The sequence below is a fragment of the Megalops cyprinoides genome, chromosome 2, assembly GCF_013368585.1.
Source record: "Megalops cyprinoides isolate fMegCyp1 chromosome 2, fMegCyp1.pri, whole genome shotgun sequence".
In the NCBI taxonomy this organism is placed as follows: domain Eukaryota; kingdom Metazoa; phylum Chordata; class Actinopteri; order Elopiformes; family Megalopidae; genus Megalops; species Megalops cyprinoides.
Genome location: NC_050584.1, coordinates 15004315 through 15024915, shown reverse-complemented (window position 1 = coordinate 15024915; position 20601 = coordinate 15004315). Strand labels below are relative to the sequence as shown.

General features: G+C 38.8%; 1 long non-coding RNA gene across 1 annotated transcript; it reads left to right on the top strand.

The window, feature by feature from the left end:
* The first annotated feature begins 3716 nt into the window (after nt 1–3716).
* Nucleotides 3717–19596, top strand: LOC118773845. Its single transcript, XR_005004759.1, has 3 exons — nt 3717–3894; nt 18039–18170; nt 19544–19596. It is a non-coding gene; the product is annotated as an uncharacterized LOC118773845 (long non-coding RNA).
* Nucleotides 19597–20601: the final 1005 nt, after the last annotated feature.

The following is a 20601-nucleotide window of genomic DNA, read 5'->3' as shown; positions in this document are numbered from 1 at the left end:
ACCAGGCGTTTAGAAATCAGCCATCTCAGGGCCATTGACGTAATATTTTGTCGTAGGACCCATTAAATACTATTCCTGTAATCCTTTTCAAGTAAGTCTTACCTTTTTCTAGAATGTTTATAGTGACTGATATGAATATAGTTCCAATGACATACACTTGTTAAAAGGTAACTGTAAATTTCAGATTTTTCAGAGAGTGTAAAATTGACAACTTTCACTAAAATAGCATCTGCACTGTGACTAATGTTGCTGATGTAATGAACTCCATTCTGTACATGCCCAAGAAATTCATGAGTATATGTTTAACTTCTCTTTTTTAGTTACACAAGACTTGTTGACCACACCCTCATCCTCTTCCAGTGAAGATCTCCACAATTCAGTGAGACACATCTGATGCATTTGACTGAAATCCAAATACCGTTGAGATATTTGTTTTTGTTGAGATACTTGTTTTTCACATGCCTGTGACAGTTAAAGGCATATTTACCATTTCCTTTTACCATAAATGCATGCTGAATAAACCTTGCACTAAGTATTAACCGACAATTAACCTAAGTTATGAATGTCACGAAAGTCATGAAACATAACCAGATTACTTGTTGCCAGTTAATTTATTTCCTTTTTTGTTGAGACTATTTCCTTTTCTTGGTTAAATATACACTCCTCTTTTATGAGCACTGAAATGAAGTGTACCAGTGATCAATCAGAAATAACCAACACTAATTTATTCAATTTTTAAGAGCAGAGCTGCAGGCAACATGTGCAACTAAATGTCACACTTGTGTGTCTGATGCAATCCATCAAATAACCACCCACAGCCAGGGTAATATCTTATCTTCAACTGATTATGCAGTACTTTCTACTACATTATTGTTTTTGCTCCTCTGCAGGAATAAAGTTTCTATTTATTTTATTATTCTATGTATGTGTTATTACTCTTATTGCTGTCAACATTTTTGTTGTTTATATTTGTGTTAAAGAATATTTTATACATTTGAAGCTTGCTTACACAAGAGGTTTATACTATATGACTTAATAAGCATAATTATGGAAACAAATTTTGCCTCTTGTTACATTACAGTTGATTGGAGTTAAATAAATAAATGATATGCTCTATCCTCTATTAACTAAGAAGACAATGAACAATATTTGCAACATAGGTTAAGCATCTTCAATTCATTCCCCAGTTTTTACATAAGTAGGATTCAAGTCTTCATAAATTATACAGAAATTGATTATGCTTTGAAAAAATATATGTCAAATATTTTTCTCCCTACTCATAAGCATGTGATTTTCTCCTGCATGGGTGGGAAAATAGTTGCTAATTGTCTATGAATCACAAATATGCTTGAGAACAAGAACAATCTTGCTGAGTGACTCATCCCAATGTTTGATCTTTCTGTCGCAAGCCAACTCTTTACTGGCTTTACTCTCATCAGAATAGTGGCATCTTAAACATATCCATTTTCCACTCTGTGTGCATCAAAAATCCTTATGCTGGTGACACGTTTTTATGATACAGGAATATATGTCTATTTTTATCCATATGCTGCTAAAAGAATGGATTTATGCTGCTTCTGGTTTACATGGGAACAGTGATTTCTCACATAGTAATTCAATCTTAAAGTTTGTCTGTCACTTGTTAGCATGCCATTGGCCAAAGGAAGCTCCTTAAATGTGTTCATTAAGCATGTGTGGTCTTTCTGACAAAAGGTGAGTAATGTCACACATTATTACTGCATAATGCCCCAATTAGAGACATTTCTGTTTTTGTGGCTTGATTTATAAGGACTACTACCACTACAACTACAACAAATGACTGCAACAACAGCAGTAATTAAATAAATAAGAATCACTTATGAACAATTTTATGTTAAAAAAAAAATTAAAACAACATTTAAATTACACACAATATTTTATTAATGATATGCTGTTCACTTAGATGTGTATATCATTTTCATCTCACATACACACACATGCTGACTGTTGTGATAATGCAGAGAAGGAAAATAAAAGCATTTCAATGCCACTTCATGTATCACCTATGATTATTATTCTAGTGACAGCTGCAACAAAGCAAATCCATAGAGTGGGGCTGAGGTCAGTTATGACTGAGAATAAAATGAGTATCAGCAATCTGATGGACACCAACCTGGTTCAGCTGAAGTCAGCTAGTGATGAGACCATTCAATAGAAATATTAGCATTACTTACATTAACTGCAATCTATCTGCTCTTAGGCACTGTGACTATGGAAATAATTCTGCCATATAAACTGAACAATCTATATATAAAATATTATTTTTACTTACAATCTCATTGGACATTTCAGACTGACTGACATACTGACAAGCACCCTGTTCAGTCTCCGCTCCACTGCTTTATGATTTAATGAGTAATTTGATGAGGTGGACTTGGTACCACTGGACTGCCAACAAACCTGTAGGCCAAAGGCCTATGTAGCTATTCACAAAGTGCAACGTAATGCAGAAAGTGCAAGCACGCAACCATTGCTTTTCACAAATGTTGCTTATTGGTATTGTTAACCTAATTATTGTACAGTAAAAATACCCTAATACATAGTTTAAACTACACCATACACTAAAGTCCTTAGTGAGCATGAGACGTCTTGATTTTGTCTTAATGATAGATATATCTTAACAATAATAATTAAAAATAACAAAAATTGTTTTCAGGCCCTTGTGTTTCGGTAAATGGAACGCAATTTCATGGAAGGCTTCGCACTTTAAGACTGACTTTCATCTGCTCATGTTAAAGCTATACATATGGTATGTGACATATAGTCAAATAGTTACAAATAGTCTACGAAAGCCTACATCAATATACAGAACTCAGATCTGTGAAAGCATCTACGAAAGTCAATGAAGCACCCGGGTAATTCGGAATGGATTTTAGGCCTTAATTACTTTTTCCCTCTTAAAATAGAGATTGTAGTAGGTCTGTCACTGGACAGCCTGTCACAAGTACGTCATCATACAGTGCTGCAATTAGTTACATTACTGGAAAAAAAGGTTCATTCAAATAAATATGTAAAGTATGTAAATAGCCATGTTAACAGCAGTTATGTGGAACTGGCTTATAGCAGGGATGTAAAGTCTATTATCTTTTCCCTTAATAATGAATGGGATATATGTGTTATGCAACATTCTTTAATATCCCTCGTGATTAACATAACATCAATTATTCAGAAACAAATGTATTGAGTTTTCATTACTGATGTAATGCAATTTACAATGAAAGATTGCACCTAGAGCAAATCAAGCTACGTATGCAACGTGAAAAGAACGTTTTTCATACCTTAATAGCGCTAGCTATAGGCACCATGCATTTTGCAAAATACACATTCACTACAGTGCTGTTAATGTCCTACATTAATGTTTGTCTTTGTGCATTTTAAAAATGAACATACATTTTACAATACACAATACAATAGACATAGCATTCCCAGGGGGTCAATTTACACTGGTAAAGAACGTCTCCTCGGATATTGACCATTTTTAATGTAATGTACAAACGTGTTCCGGTTTCATAATTTATTTCTGTTTCATTCTGGAGGAATTCTGTGCTCATTCTAGCAGAATATACTAATCTTTGTGTGACCTGCTGTAACAGTCGACAGCCCTAGAATATGTCACGAGAAAGTGAAACCAATTGGATACAGCGACGGAAGTTAAATACCGACTCCGGACCCAGCGACTCGTGCACTTGGATCTGCACACTAGCGAAGTGCTAAACGTTCGAAAGGAATGGACGGACTTCACAAAAGTATGCAAATAAAATCAGCCTAAGTTTGACATTGATATACCACGGTCTAGTCATGAGCGGGAGTTTCTGGTTCCGTCAATTAGTGAACATGAGCCTAAAATGACAGATGGTAAGTAGGCAATGCCGAAGTGGAATTACTATTAACATAGGCTGCTACTAGTAATGACGTAGATAGTTTTCCTTACGAAGATTCATGGAGTTTCATTTACGTCTACAATGTAATTTACTTTGTGTATAGTTATAAATCAACCTTGCTATATTAACTCTGCAATGTGTTTATGCCTGGAAAACCTACCCTTGGCATGTATGTCGGTGTTTCCAGCAATCGTGAATGTTCTTCTAATGCCGCATTAGCTGGTATCTCCCGTGTGCGGCGTGTCTCTATATATTGGGTTAGACAGACTGCAAGTGGGTATTTATACGCTACAGAAGGGGAATTCCCGGGTTTTCCCAAATTCCTAGGAGTCATAAGGAAACTTAAGCGAATTTCCAAGAAAACGCTGGTAAGCTAACAGTAAGTCACCTGATTCCAGAAAATGAAAACCTTATAAATCAGAAAATCGCTGTGTTAATGATGATGGAGATGGCGGTGATGATAAGTATTATTCTAGTGAAGATGATTATGGTAACAAGAGTGATGATGTGCTGATGTTAGCTTGTCAGTTAATTTACCTTTAGCAGATGTACAAATGAAATGCCCCTTCTCTGAACACATCAATTAAAATTTGAAGAAAAAAAAACGACTTTGGCGGAGTCATAACAGGTAGCGCTGAGATTACGTTAAGTACTTGAAGAAATATACGATATGCAACTGGAGTCATGTATACATATACATAATCTTTTTTGCTTCATTGAAACAGTAGCGTTGAGAGTGTGTAGCCTAGAACAGAAGGAAGCGAGCAGAAAACGTGTTAGCACAGCGTTTGGTACTGTAATGGTAAACAGTGGACTACTGTATCTATGTTACTCCGAGTAAATCAAAGGTAAATTGAGTCTTGGTTAATCCTCTGTTTTATCCCACTAACAGTGCATAAAATCAGCGTCAAACATGTACGCACCGACACTCGACAATAGTATTCTTAATATACAAATGTAAAAATCTAAGGGCTGTGGAGAGCTGTGACTATCCGGGGCAAAGTAAGTTATTTTACCTGGTGTACCAAAAAACACAACTTTTAATATTTCAGTGTAGATAACATTCTCTGTTGCTAACAATGAGTGTCACACACTGGCCAAATCCGGTATTACATCTGTACTATATTGGTGCAATAACATAAAGATGCCTGCTAAGTGCTCTGTGCATTGCACCCAAACATATTTTTGAAATTGAAGAAACTTTTCGCAGGGGCACATCAAACATGTGAACTGGGCCACAGGTTACATTTAATGTTTCATTGAGTTATTTAGCAGACGCTCTTGTGCTACCTACAGAGTAAGAGAGTTGTAAGTGTATCTGTTGAAGTTCCAGGAAAATGCAGGATACAAATGACCACGTCTGAACATGTGCCATTCCCTCACGCAGTGCTGTGGTAACTAGTGTTAACACTAAATACACATGCCTGCATGTGACAGCACATTCATAAAGTGCAACACTTAAGCGCATACATTCAAATGTGTAGTAGAGCAGGAGGAAAGGAAATGAGGGGACATGGGTGGGTAAGAGAGTCAAGATGCAGTCAGCTGCTGGTTTTCAGTCAGTGAGCAAAGATGGCCAAGAAGTTACATTACATTGCTTTATATTACGTTGCTGTCCTGCCCACCATGGGGATCTCATTCCAAACATTGGGCCAGAAGAGACAAAAGGTCATGACCGGGATGTATGACTGTGCATGCCAGGCATGGTCAGGAGCACTGAGATTAGAGAGCAGAGTGATGTAAGTGTGTAGGGTTTGGTGACTGTAGATAAGCAGCAGCTGTTATCCTTCCCGCCCATTAGGTTATCACCGGTGTTTTGGAAAAGATGTAAGCTGTTACTGGTAGCCAGTGAAAGGAGGTCAACATTGGTGAGACGTGGGAGTTCCTGAGGACATGGTTCTCCTGTCGAACAGCAGCATTCTGCATGAGCTGTAGGGTCTCGTCATACAGACAGGGAGGCCAATGAGGAAGGAGTTGCAGTAGTCCAGGCAGGAAAGGACCATGGTTTGGACCAGGAGTTGACATAAGAAAGTGGTGAGGAAGGGGAAGATTCACAATTTACCCAGGAGCTACATGTTTCTCTAGCTTGATCTGTGTAGCCATTTAGAGTGAAATGTTCCTGAACCTGTATTAGGTTTATTCCAGTGGGAGCAGGATGGGCAGAATAGTAAAAATGCTAGATGATAGATATGAGTCCTGATGACTCATGTTTTAAAAGTACACTTAGATCTTAAAAGGTGTTCATGAATCACTTCCAACCACATTCTTAACTCTTTAGCATGTATGGACACACCTGTTTATCCTTTGTTGAATTGTAGCAGGGGAATATGTACACACAAGAGACTCAATTTTCACAAGTAAATGTTCTCTGTTTGTAAACCTTGTTAGCCCTGACCTGAGTGGTTTTCTAATTTGTTCTTATAGAAGGCACAGTAGATGGCATACAGATCTGTCACAAATACTGTGTTTTACAGGAATCTAGTGAGCAAGCTGGGTCAAACTTAAAATTACTCACAAGCTCATGATGATAGCTGTTTTTGACAACTGAAGTACCTATAGCTAGCTTGCCAACAATAGTAAGTTTGTTGGCTCATATACAGATGTATGTGTAGTGTACCCATGCTGGGCATTTTCTTACTACATCTAAGCCTACACTGGAATGCTGCACTGACAGAGCTGGGTATTGCTGGGCATACCTTTTCATTTGAAGTCACTTGCGTTGACACCTACTGCTTGTCTCTGTGGTCTGTTATGTTAGTTATCTAGCTAGCTAATTATTACCGTACTTTTTTCACTGTGTAGATATGTGTTTCTGTAGGTATATGTGTATGTGGGTTTGTGTGTTTTTGGATGTGTTTATTAGGGTTGTGCCGATAGGCAATTACATCATTGACATCTACATTTATTCATTTAGCAGATGCTTTTATCCAAAGTGACTTACAACTGTGGCAGAGTACAACACAAGCAAAAAGCCATACAAGGAGTCAACAATACTGCAAGTGCTGCATGGCCAGTGTCATTGGTTGGCCAGACAAGGTACAAGCTGGCTGGCAGAGATACAAGTGGTATGAAACTATAAATTAGAATTTTTTAATAAGGAAAACAAAGATTATGATATAAGAAATTCCTTTAGATGGTAGTGTTTCAAGTGTTCAGGTGAGTGCTGTTCAGACATTGGTGATGGTAATCCATCACTGATGTAGCATTCACATCAAAGATGTTTAGGAAAATCTTTTTAAAGGACTCCCCATTTATTTTAAAAATTAGCGTGCAACCTTGTTATGGGCCAAAAATCCAGCCATGTTACAATAACAAAGTGGACGAAAATTGCCGTAACACTAATCCAACACATTTGCGTTTATTAGTTACAGAACTAGAGGGTTTTCCTAATCTAACAATGTAAGTTTATTTTAAACATAAGAATCTGTAAAACGCGGGTCGCAAAGCCTTACTGGACAGCCAATGTAGCAGTTTTCTGAGTTCACGCTAAAATTGGTCCGCTCTTCGAAGTCCAACGACAGGTGTCTCTTGATGTTTCGCTGCACAAAGTTACTAACTACTGAACTGCCGGTTACAGCCTGCATGCAAACTTTTGCTTAACAGAGTCAGTAAATGTCTTTTTCCAAAAGTAAGTGATCTTATTAAAATTTAACAGAGTCGCGTAGTTTTCAGTGATATGAAAATCAGCAGTCTCTCGGGAGTATGCTGAGAATATCCTGAGAATGTCCTGAGAATGTCCAACGCGCCGATGTAGATTATCGATTTTATAGGCTGGCATCTTATAACTTTTGCTGCTCGGCAACGGTCCACGGCGTCCTCAGATGGTGGATCTTCTAACACGTTGTCAGGCCATGATTGTAATCCAACTTGTTTCTTCACTACGGTCGTCGGTGCATCCAGCTGTTCTGCATCTTCTAATACGTCTCCTGACAACGAGATTGGCGTTCTAAATTCCACACACACAGCAGCGCCAAAACAGAACGCAGCGGCAGGGAAAATACAAAAGTAAACAGAGGAACGTAATAAACCTGCACTATACAATCATGTTCATTACTTGTTGGGCCCCTGTGGTGATGTTTGAGAAAATATAACTCACTGTAATGAAGTGATGATGGATGATTACAACAGCTATGCGGTACCCCATTGCCAATGTTACATTCACATCAACAACACTGACACACTGTTTCTGAACATACATTATATACAAACCCATACCTTATGGTTATATGATAAAGATGAAAAATCAATTGGTTTTTCAACAGTACCATTTTCGCAATTATATATAATTGAATAACTGGACGGGGGAACCTATAATTAATATGTTTAGTTCTGTAATCATGCTCAGCTAAATAAGCGTTCAGATGGTGTGCTTACAGCGCAGATGAGTAAGTGCTTGCACCTGACTTTAGCCATCAATGGGAAGTGAGAATGATTGCTTCGCTATCATGTGAGGCGATCACCATCTCCATCAATGACTGCTTCCTGTAGGCAGGAAGTCACTTTAACAGCAGCTTGCTGCTCAGTGCTAAGGGAAACTGTACTTCTCCACTTTCTCCACCAGCTGCCCAGAGATTTCCTCTTCTTCAGAGGTAGTTCCTGCTGCCTGTCTAGCTCCTTCTTATCCACTCTAACTCTTGCAGGCTCTTGATTGGCAGCCTGACTTTGTCTCCATAGAGTGACCTTACCCCACAGAGTAAGAGTGACTCCATACTATAATTCAGTCTGTGTCTTTGAGATCCCATAGATGGAGGAGGATCAAAGAACATGTGCTGTTGTGTGGACTCATATTTGGACTCCAGCTGTGCAGCGATACCAATTTTAATCTCCCTTGTCAACTGGCTGTCCTCTTCCAATTCCTGCAAGACATTCTTTTATCATAATCTTTTAACTGTAACGGTGATGGGACGGTTACGTAACTCTTCCCTGGCAGAACGTCAGTGAAGTCAGCCAGTGGCCTGAGAGCTTTGAGAGTGGCTTGTCCTGCCTTGTCTAAGAGGGCTGAGGGTGTCTTTAGTCATCAGCTTGAACCCTCTCAAAGGCTGGAAATTGCTGCGATCTGTCAGCCATCTTCTTTTGGGAGCCTCAACATGTCACACAATCTTTGCAAAATATAAAATATTTATTATTGCCGTGTTTTACTCATTTGAAATTGTGCTTTGCAATCTTGACTGAAAACAATAGCCGGATGACAAAAAGGTTATGCATATCAATGAGTTAATAGGCTATAGGTTATTTGTCACAGCTAAAGTTGTTTTCAAAACACTGCAACCACGGCCACTGTAATTGCTGAATGGCAGCAGCAACATTTGCAGTGTTGTCAGTTCGTGTTAATGCAGTTACCAGTTTTGCAGTGCCTCTTGCAGAGCCTCTGCAAGATTTTCAGCTGTGTGAATTTCAGGAAAGAAGAGAGTGCACTAGTGCACTATTAATAACACATATAGTGTACACTAGTTTACACTTGACCACATATCCGTTGTCAAAGCAAAAAATTCTGCTCACTGGACCACAGCGTCAATTTGGCTTCTCACTTAATTATATAGTTATGGAATGGCAGTATTAGTGTAAGCTTTTCTGACCAGGGAGCTTGCATTGTTGATAAAGAGTTTTGACCATCTCCTTGAACAAACCCTTGTCCTCTGTATGAAATGCATTTATTTTGCAATGCATTGTGACACTGCAGCAGTTTATTTTCTCTATCTCATACTGTCCTGTTTGTATTTTCCTGATTTTTCTGTATGTTCCAGTAATCACTGGTTTAAACTGGATACTGATCGTCCTTTGTGCTGACAAGGAGGCTGCTTGTTTGCAATCCCATTGCTGCAAACTCCATCAGGTGATGAACTTGCAAGTGCCCATTTAAATTTGTTGTGTTGCCATCTTTTGCAGATGTCTGACACCTGCACACAACAATGTCACTAACATTTTTAGGATGCCATTTTTCCATTTTATTTGAAGCCAAGAAGTTGCCAATTTGGCACAGCATTGTTCATTTTAGGGATCAGGTCATCCATCCTGCTCAGTCTCTTAAGAGCTTAATGGTTACCCCAGGCTATATCCAGTGTCACACAAAAGACCAGCTTAAATGATACTCTTTCATGGGTCTCATGGAAAAAATGCATATATGAAGGTTTATAAAGGGGTCAATGACAAATAAAGCTTCAAAAAAGCCTTTCAAAATGGATGTAATGCATATTTTTGAGTCTGGAACAATGTGTTTAAACAAGTCTCATTTGTTAAATAACATTTCATAAAAATATTTCATAAAATAACATCAAATAAAAAAGGGTTTAAATTCATTTTTTGACTGTATTTTTAACTTCACCACCCAAAAATGTCAAGTGGCGCAACCAAATTTTTGTAAATATATATATATATTTTCCTACTATTTATTCTAAGTGAAATCTTTGGCAAGTATCCCTTAGAGTGTCTACAGTGTTTAACACATTATTATTTTGTGCTTGTGTTTTGTATTTACAATAATTTAAGATTACTGCATTCTAGTGGCCAGGTATTTAGTATCTTTAGCATCCGATTTTACATTTAAAGACAGAAAAATAATTATACAAATATACAAATGAATGCATTCAGTACAATAGCTATTCACATCATAGTTATCTACCATTTGTTCACTAACTTGTTATGTATTGGTTTAAATGAATATTGTACCTGGTCGCACCACCTGACGATTATTAGTTGTGCCACCTGACAACATTAGTAATGACAGGAAGTATGCAGAATAATTGCATGTTTATTTCAGATACACAAAAGTGTTTTAGTCAACAGTCTCTATTGAAGTAAAAGTAGTAAATTGACCAAAAACAGGATACATGACATGAAATCACATTTGGCACGTAGCCACTGGAATAGGCTACAGTGCAATAGATTGATTAGATACACTGTAATGGATCGTGACTGAGCTACAACAAAGTCATGTTTTAGTCTGATACACTTAAAAAGAAACATCATCTTAATAAACTGGCATATTCCCATTTAAAAATCTGAAAGGTCTGACTACTGTATAAAAGTAATAACTGCAAAATAAACTGCTATCCAGACTTGCATTATACACTATATAGCCAAAGGTTTGTGGACACCTGACCATCACACCTATATGAGCTTATTGGACATCCCATTCCAAAACCATGGGCATTAATATGGAGTCCCCCCCTCCCCCACCACCACCCCTTTGCAGCTATAACAGCCTCCACTCTTCTGGGAAGGCTTTCCACAAGATTTTGGAGTGTGTGGGAATATGTGCCCATTCAACCAAAAGGGCTTTGTGAGATCAGGTACTGATGTTGGACGAGAAGGCCTGGCTTGCAATCAGCGCTCTAATTCATCCCGAATGTGTTCAGTGGGGTTGAGGTCAGGGCTCTGTGCAGGCCACCGGAGTTCCTCCACACCATGGTCAAACCATGTCTTTATGGATGTTGCTGGAGCTAGAGATGCACCAATCCACTTTCTTTCAGTTCTGATCCGATTCCGATACCTGAATTTGGATATCTGCCGATACCGATACAGATCCGATACCAGAGCTCTTTTTTCTTGAATATTATTGTTGTTGTTTGTATTATGTGTAAGGTTACATGAGGCTGTAGTAAACCACACAACACTTCTTATTAAAAGAGCCAAAATATACAAAAATGCATGAAATTTAAATGCATTCCAAAGCAGTTTATTTTTAACTGTAGTTTAAACCTTTCGTATGTAACTTATTTTTTATGCTATGTAGCACTAGCGTGTGTGTTAGGATACATGGTTCGTTATGTTTTCATTAGCATTATTAAGCTTCTCATAGTTTTCAGTTAGCATTTGCTATATTTTTTGCTATATGTTAAATCGCTGTTTCCTCAAAGCTAAATTAGCTAGAATTTTTCCAATCTAGTTTACTAATTGCACTGGTTTTATCATACTCACTAAACGGCTAATCACATGGTGTGACCAAATGTGTGAAAGGGGTAAATGCTCAAAAATATGTTTCCATGACTCTGTTGCATTTGACTATGTTAATGTGGTCAAAATCATCAATGAAACTCATGCTAATGGATTTTCTGATTGCCAGATACTCTACATGAAAAAAAGTTGCGAACAGTTGAATCTTCATATTGAACAGCCAAAACCGAATGGACTGACAAAATTCTGGTACAGCCCTAGTAGCCTATTATACGATGCAGCAAAACTTCGACCTCTCGGAATGTTGGCTTTACACGCATTACAAGTTTCTGTCTTGCTTTTCTGTGTTTCGGGACTAAAATATCTCCAAACTAAGGACATGTTAAGTTGATGGCCAGCTGTTGATGTTACTAGCTCACGCAGTTGCAGACTAATGGTCCAGCGCTCCACCTGTACGTCTAACTCATAGAATTCTGGGAGAAAAAATATGCGGACTACTGGATATCTTTGTAAAACTGTTTAATTACTAATTTATTAATTTGTGCTACAACATTTTGGCGGTGGGCTTAAAACTGCATTATTAGGCTACATATTTATAATTCATAAAAACACCAGACAATGGAATCTGGATCGGTATGTGGATCAGTAACATCAGTCCGATCTCCGATGAGTGAATTACGTCAGTATTAGCACCCGATACTGATATTGGATTGGATTGGTCCCAACTCTAGCTGAAACAGGAAAGGGCCCTCCCCAAACTGTTGCCACAAAGCTGGAAGCATACAATTGTCTAAAATGTCTTTGTATGCTGTAGCATTAACGTTACCCATCAGTGGAACTAAGGGGCCTAGCCCAAACCCTGAAAAACAGCCCCAGACCATTATCCCTCCTCCACCAAACTTTATGGTAGGCACTGTGCATTCTGGTAGGTAGCACTCTCCTGGCATCTGCCAAATCCAAATTCATCCATCAGACTGCTAGATAGTGAAGCGTGATTAATCACTCCGGAGAATGCATTTCCACTGCTCCAGAGTCCAGTGGTAGCGTGCTTTGCACCACTCCAGCCATTGCTTGGCATTGCACATAGTGATGTTGGGCTTGTGGGCAGCTGCTCGGCCATAGAAACCCATTTCATGAAGCTCCCAATGCACAGTTCTTGTGCTGATGTTGCAGCCAGAGACAGTTTGGAACTCTGTTGTGAGTGTTTCAACAGAGAATAGGCGTTTTTTATGTGCTACGCGCTTCAGCACTCGGGGGCTCTGCTTTGTAAGTTTGCGTGGTCTACCGCTTTGTGGCTGAGCTGTTGTTGCTCCTAGACGCTTCCACTTGACAATAATAACACTTACAGTTGACCGGGGCAGATCTAGCAGGACAGAAATTTTGTGAACTGACTTGTGGCAAAAATAGCATCCTATGACAGTGCCACGTTTTAAGTCACTGAGCTCTCCAGTACAACCCATTCTACTTCCAAGGTTTGTCTATGGAGATTGCATGGCTATGTGCTTGATTTTATGCACCTGTTAATAATTGGTGTGGCTGAAACAGCTGAGTTCAATAATTAGGAGGGGTGTCCACATACTTTTGGCATATAGTGAATTTTATCAAGATGTAGATGTGTTAAATGTGTCTCTTGCAGCCAGATCATTTTTAATGCGCTCCCTCTGTCGTGCTGATTTTTCTTTACTTGATAATGGCATCTATAATTATTATATAATCATGAAGAAGTTTTGAAAGTGTATAAGGTCTTTAACTTAAAACTAATAAACATTTTAGAAATGTAATAGATAATCTTAGAGCTTTAAATATCATTATTTATTTCATATAGTGACATTCCTTGCAGTTGCACCACCTGACTGGTTGCGCTATCTGACTTTTGCAACTAATTTCAAATTAAACAGGCTTCTACTTGGACGCCTGTATTACCTTTTGCCATTGCTATCAAATTCATACAGATAATTTTTAAACAGAATAAAGAGTTTTATGATAAAATAACATTTTCCTAGTTTTACATTGGTTGTACCACCTGACATGGAAAGTGTACCAGCCTACCTACGAGTTGAAAGTAGCTATTTTTATCAATATTTGAGAGAGATCTACAAATCTTTTCACTCAGCCATAAAGGTCACTTGGGGTCCTCTTGATGATGCAATATCCAGTTTACTGTTATTACCTCTTCAGTTCATAATAAAAGTACCATGTTTATGGTTATGCCACCCTGACATTTGAGAACCTACAAATGCTGCTGGACAAAAGTTTTTCAATTATCTCAACAGCTTTACAACTATTGGCATTTGTAAAATTAGGTTTATTTGAAAGTTTTCAAACATGAAAACATGCAATAGTATTTTCAATTTTTCATTAAAATACCATTTTTAATAGTTATCTTAGTCTGTTCATTTCCACGGACATGGGATTTTCTGCACATACAAATTTGTCTTAGTAATATGTTTTTCCATGAAAACCATGATGCATATCAGCCCACAGATTGAAAACCTTAAATGAGACCAAGCTTGAAACATGCCTTGACTGTAGGCCTACATGTAATCTTCACTCCATGTCCTCATCCAAATATTGTCCCGACATATTGGCGCACACACCTCTGCAGTCTGAACAGACTAAGGAGCAATCAAGTCCTTGACGACGGCATTTGCAGCGCATAGTGCCACAACCTGACTTGCAATTGCAGTGCACAAGCTTCAACAAGGATTGAGGAGAAGGGTCCTGGTCGGATTGGATGGGAATGAGGCATGAGTCTTGGATCCTCCAGCCCCATTCCTCCGGTGGTAGCGAGTTTCCCATCCATTCCTGAACCTCATGGTACACCCTGAAGCTGTGAAACATGGCAGGCGAAGATGTTGGAGGCAAGGTGCGAGGGTGGACAGCCATTTTGCTATCAGTCACCTTAGCATAGAAACGTTTCAGCCTGACGTCATTGAGAGAATCCGTTTCTCCACCTTTGTTGATTAGTATCATTGCCCTTTCCCCTGCAGCACCAATTTCATCCTTAGTAGCAGATTGTTTCTGAAAAATGCTGGCCTGTACTCTGAATGAGTCACTTTCTCGAACCAGACGGAGAGATACCCCTTTCCCAACTCCAAACACTCTGGATGTTGTATCACAGCCAAGCATGGCATGCTTGAATAAGATGGTGTTGCTACCATCCCCACCCAACACATCTCTTGCATGCCTAATGTTCAAAAAAGTACAGCTCTCCTTGCTCCTAGTGTACATGAAGAATGAGGAGTCAGTGTCATCTCCAACAAGGACAGTTCTTCGTTTCAATGCTGCTGTCACTGCTGTTTGAACTATGAGCACAACTACGTCTCCCTGAGCATTGTGAATGTCAAACCCTGCAAGTTTTAGTCCCTCCCCCAACAGGTTTATGAAACATTGTTGTCATCGTTTGACAGAAATTCCTGCTTTTTCAACCTCAGTGACATGGTTGATGTGAATGAAACTTCCGGCCAGTCTTTGTTTTCTCGTTTTATGGGCACCTTCCTTCGTAGATGCTGTAGCTGGTTGGTATACCCACGAAACACAATCACCACTGATTGCCCATAATGTTTTCAAACGTAACCAATGTAAGTTTCTACTATTGCCCCGTATGTCTTTCCTATCTCTCAGGGTAGTTGGTGGAGGAGGGCCCCTCCATCTAAGACGTACAGGATGTCTTTCATCGTGAGGCACAGTGTTCCATGTAGCTTTTGCAATTTGCGATTTGCTCGCTGGGAGAAGCACCATTTTCGTTTCGAAGATGGCAGGTGGATACCCGCAGAGTTCATACTTGAAGGCTTCAGCTAACTTGTCTGCCTGTGTCCCAGCAATCACTAATCTTTGAAACAAGAGCTGCGGATCGATATGGACAACTTCTTCATTGTTCAGTTTGACTGTGGATTTGGAGTCCATGGTGACTGCATGTGCTTTCCTCTTGAACGTATATTCTGTCACCTTTTTCCCTACCATGTCCTTTAAGACCCTTCTACCAACCTCTTTTAAATGGTCCACATTCACCGCATTATGGGCTGTCACACCAGTGATTAAGTGCTGAAGGTGTTCATACCCGGCAAATGGATTTTGCGACTTTAACAAACTTAGAATTTTGATAGTGTCATACATGTCAAACTTATAACGAATGATGACGTCATAGATATTACACGTATGTATGTAAGGAACAATTTATACCCAGTTTAGATGCGGATACACCCATAGGAGCAGTGTGGCACAAACTGTAAGTGGAAAATTTAGCAACAAAATTGGGTGCTGGGGTAGTAGTACCCCAAATACAGGTATAAGACATTAGAATATCCTCTGAAAAAGTGTTTTATTGGAAAGATTGACCCCAAAAACGTAAGAAAAGACACCAAATATGTTGGATAGATGTTCATAGACCCTCCAATATTACTACCATTATACCCAGACCTTGTCACTCTAAAACGTTGAAGCTTTGCTTTTGACCTTGAAAAAGGTATGTTCCACTAAATTCATGAAGGTATACTTTTAATATATGATGCAGGAGGGTATTAGGCCCTTTTTTGGGTTAGATTGACTGGCCTATTGATGACTGTTGCAGAAAGGAGTGGCGAGAGGGAGCAGCGTTGTTTTGTTTCTCATTACCATCTAAATGATTTGCTGCTGGTCCCTTTGGTGATATGAGTTTGATTTAGTAATTGTCAAAGACATTCCTGTTGAGAGATTTAGAGAAAGGCCCCCAACTTTATCAATATTGATGATGTAGTCAAAGTTTAGCTGCACTAAAATGTATCATTTCAAAAGTCATATGCTAGTTGCCAGTAAATGGTACGGTCCTATCGTCACGTCAAAGTTGAATGTGAGTTGTAGTGCCTGAGTGAATACACAGAAAATTTCTGCAGTCAGGGTTGAAGTCGGAGAAAAGGGCATGTGACATTCACTTGCACTGTGGAATTTGGTGTTTGTACTCCTTGCCACCCACAATCCATTAATTAGTCTTGCAAACCAGGAAGAAAAGGGAGGGTTACCTCCTCTGGTATTACTTGTTCGAAAGAAAAACATTTCAAATGGCTTACATGAGAAATGTCTGTGTTGTGAACTCAGCAGTATTCAGCGGTGGAAAACCCCGGCTTCAGAAAGTAAAAGTCCTACCATGTACCAATTCAGCTGGTGTAGTGCATGGGTGGAACAAATACGTGGCAGGACTTTTACTTTCTGAAGCCGGGGTGTCCACCTCTGGCAGTATTATAAAGATGACAGTGGTACCAGTTGAGTACTTAATTTTAATATTGATTCACTGAAATATGATAGTGATACTAGTTGAGTACTTAATTTTAATATTTATCCAATTGGTGAGGACGTAATGAGTTTTCCTTGGAAATCTTGGCATCTCGTCACAGCCCACAAAATTAGATTATCCCATATAACTTCCAATTGAAACAATCTGGTCTAAACACAAAATTTTCTTTGTTTATTATTATTTAAGTAAATCCTTCCCTCTCAACCTCAGCTGTAAGCTGCATTTTTGTGCAAAAACCCCTACGCACCAAATAAACCTATTCAAAATGAAGTCGACCAAACAGGCCGTCATTTTTTTTTTCTTTTGTATATTTACTGTTAGATATTTGGTGGAAGGAAGAATGGAAGAAATGTCACTAAATGTCAAACTAAAATGTCATTGCCCGTAGCTGAAATACTGTTGGTTCAAAGGCACATTCATTCACCATCAAGTAAAAGTTGTGCGGGTCCTGAATTCGCTCAATGCAGGCAGATCCCTACGGCGCGGGTTAGAAACCGGCTCTGTCACTTGTAAACAATGACTGGGAACCCGCAGCAAGGATCTTGGCAGGGCTTTGTTCCACCAGGAATAGGGGTGGGTAGGTTGGCCCGGGTTCCCTCATCACAGTGCTCTCTCGGCAGCCTGTAATTCATCAGGGACCTGCATATTGCTTTACTGACGTCAGTGAAATGCTTCCTGTCCTTGAACCCATGCCCATGTAGTACACTGTGTGACTTGTAGTGTGAAAAATTAGCTATGCTGGACCATGGCACATTGGAATGTATTTCAGGATTGCGTTCGCTTCACCACAAGTGAAGAAGATGTCATGGTGATGACCTTAATGTACAATCAACAATTCCCATTCTAAAAAAGTGATATAGCAACTTTATATTTATAGTTAGTTTTTAGTTAGAATGGATTAAAATCAGTTCTGTATTCATGATGCTATTGTTTACCCCTTGTTTTCATCTTTCCAGCAGCCTCTTTTTGGTTCTTACCTCGTGGCTCTGCTCCTGTTGCCTCTCGTTTCTTCCTGTGAAAGCACCAAACCAATGGCTTCAGTAACTGCGGATTACATTAACATTGTTTATCCCTTCCTTCAAAACATTGTAAGTATGACAGAACCCCATCCCACTTTCACACACAAATGAATAAATAATGAAATAAATACATGTCTCTGCAGGACCACTCAACGCCATGCTTTCTACAATTGCATTTCCCGATTCCCATGTGTCCCATCTATTTCACTATGATTTTCAGTGTTACACCATATTTGTTTTTTTATGTTTCAAACTGCGCAGCAGCACTCTGTGAACTAAAGCTACAGCAGTAGGCTGCATCAGCAATGCTCCAGTGGACTGAGTGAGGATTTATCATGGCATTACTACAGCTAATAAAGTGAAACTGGTGACCAGGAGCTCACAGGTGGTCGATCGGGCGCCTGTGGTCCACGTGCCAAAGCTGCATATGAAATGTCTTCCTCCGACTCATCCCTGTGCTAGCTTAGCTTGTGGACTGCAGTGCGAAAAGAAGCAGCAGCTGACATCACGTGACTCAGAGGAGGGCACGCTCTCCTGGATTGAAAGTGGGCGTGTGCAATGGGGCCGAACTTCGAATTGGACATTCCAGAATTCGGGGAATTGGCCATTCTAAATTGGGGAGAAATTGGAAAAATGGAAAAAAAATGAAGTGAAAATGTACCCTCAGGTTTTTAGCAGGTTTGGCACCTAGCTCTTTTTCTTTCAGAACATTTTCACTAGCTCTCCCAAAAAGGTTGTTCAGCTTTTGTGTTACAATGTAATCCCCTTAATATCACCTATACCACTCAGAATATATATTTGATTTTAAGGTGAGTGTGGTTTTAACTCCAATATTATCCAATGCCACCACCATATGATGGAATTCAGCACAGTATTTTAGCTGATCTTATTTATGCATTTTGCAGCTGAATGGAAAATGATTATCTAAATTACATTTGGTACATGTTTCACTGCTTTAATACACTACTATTAAAGTGTTGCATGGCAATTTTGCATAAGTCTGTGATCTTCAGTATTCGCACAGTGTGCTTCACCACAGTGTTATTATCAGTTGCTACAAGATAGCATTGACTTTCAAGGGCATTCTAGGCACTGTACAGTGCTAAAAGTTTCTTTTCAGTCTAGCAAACTAGAGTATGAAGAGTAACACTGGCCAAGTGGTGAGCACTGTTGTAAACATGAGATTTCAGCATTAATCTAGCTCAGTCTTTCTGAGCCTGCTTATATAGCCTTTCAATGATGAATGACAAGCATAAGCACGACTGCATTTAGTAATCTTCTTCCTTTTAGCCAGAGCTACAAATGAAAGCTTTGCAGTAGATTGAAGCATTTTTCAGCTTAGGAAGTTTGTAGATGGAATGGACCGTGATGAGTTTTAACCATATATATTGCTTGCATACTGTGATTGTGTTGTAAATTTTTAACCCTGTTTCTGTGCACAGGAAAAAAACATTACAGCCTTGTTAGGGAATGCATCCTGTCAGGAAAAAAACCACACATGTGAAGAAAACAAAGTAAGTTTATTTATTTATTTATTTTTTTACAGTTTCATTTTTAAAGGTCAACAGTGCAATTCAAGGCAGACAGTGATTCATTGAGTTACACAAGTGTGCCATTGTCACACTTCATTGCAGTTGAATTCTTTCTCAAATTCTTTTTCAGAAATAGCTTAAACAAAGGTGCTGCACATTAGGGTAAATAACGAAAATTGGACAAGCATCATTTTGTCATCTTGCCCACACACTTGTGCCAGTACATTCGTATCACGTGTAATATTTATCGATGGTTGTGAAATGATTTAATGATTTAATAATTCATCCTGCAGTTTTCAGTGAGGTGTAATCAGCTTAATATCCCCTCTGCCACTTACACATGATTATGTACACAATTTATTGATACACTGTACTTTTACAGTATTGCATGACAATGTATTGCTTCAGTCAGCTGTTTTAAGGCATGTCAACAGCTATACAGTATTTCTCAAAATTAAATTTAGTGAGCAAGAGGAACATTTTCACAGCAAAGGTGGCTAATTTATAAGAGATAGACCAGTCATCTTAAAATAAAAGCTAACAAGTAGCTAGCCATATTCTTTTCATTTTACTGTGGATTGAAATATTTTAATCATAAAAAGACAGCTGAAACAAGTACACCTTTAAAGTTTACTCACAGGAATTCTCTCTGCTGCCCTCTGTTGGTTAGTATAGAGCACTTGATTCCTTCTATTTGTCTTGTGCCGCAAGAATCGTTTTGAGCCCATAATGGATTTCTCCGTGATTTATCTTAATATAAGTGTGGACCACTAAAACATCAATACCCTAACTACTGTGTCTCACCTTTTTAACATGCACTTTTAATATATTATGTTGTGTTTATAAAAGCTAAGATATATTGACATTTTTGTTTTTGTTCTATTTTAGGAGATAATTTCCATTCATAAACTAGCTTGCTCTATTCATTTTAACAAGCCAAAGAGAGGTGGCATTAGCAAAATTAAGTG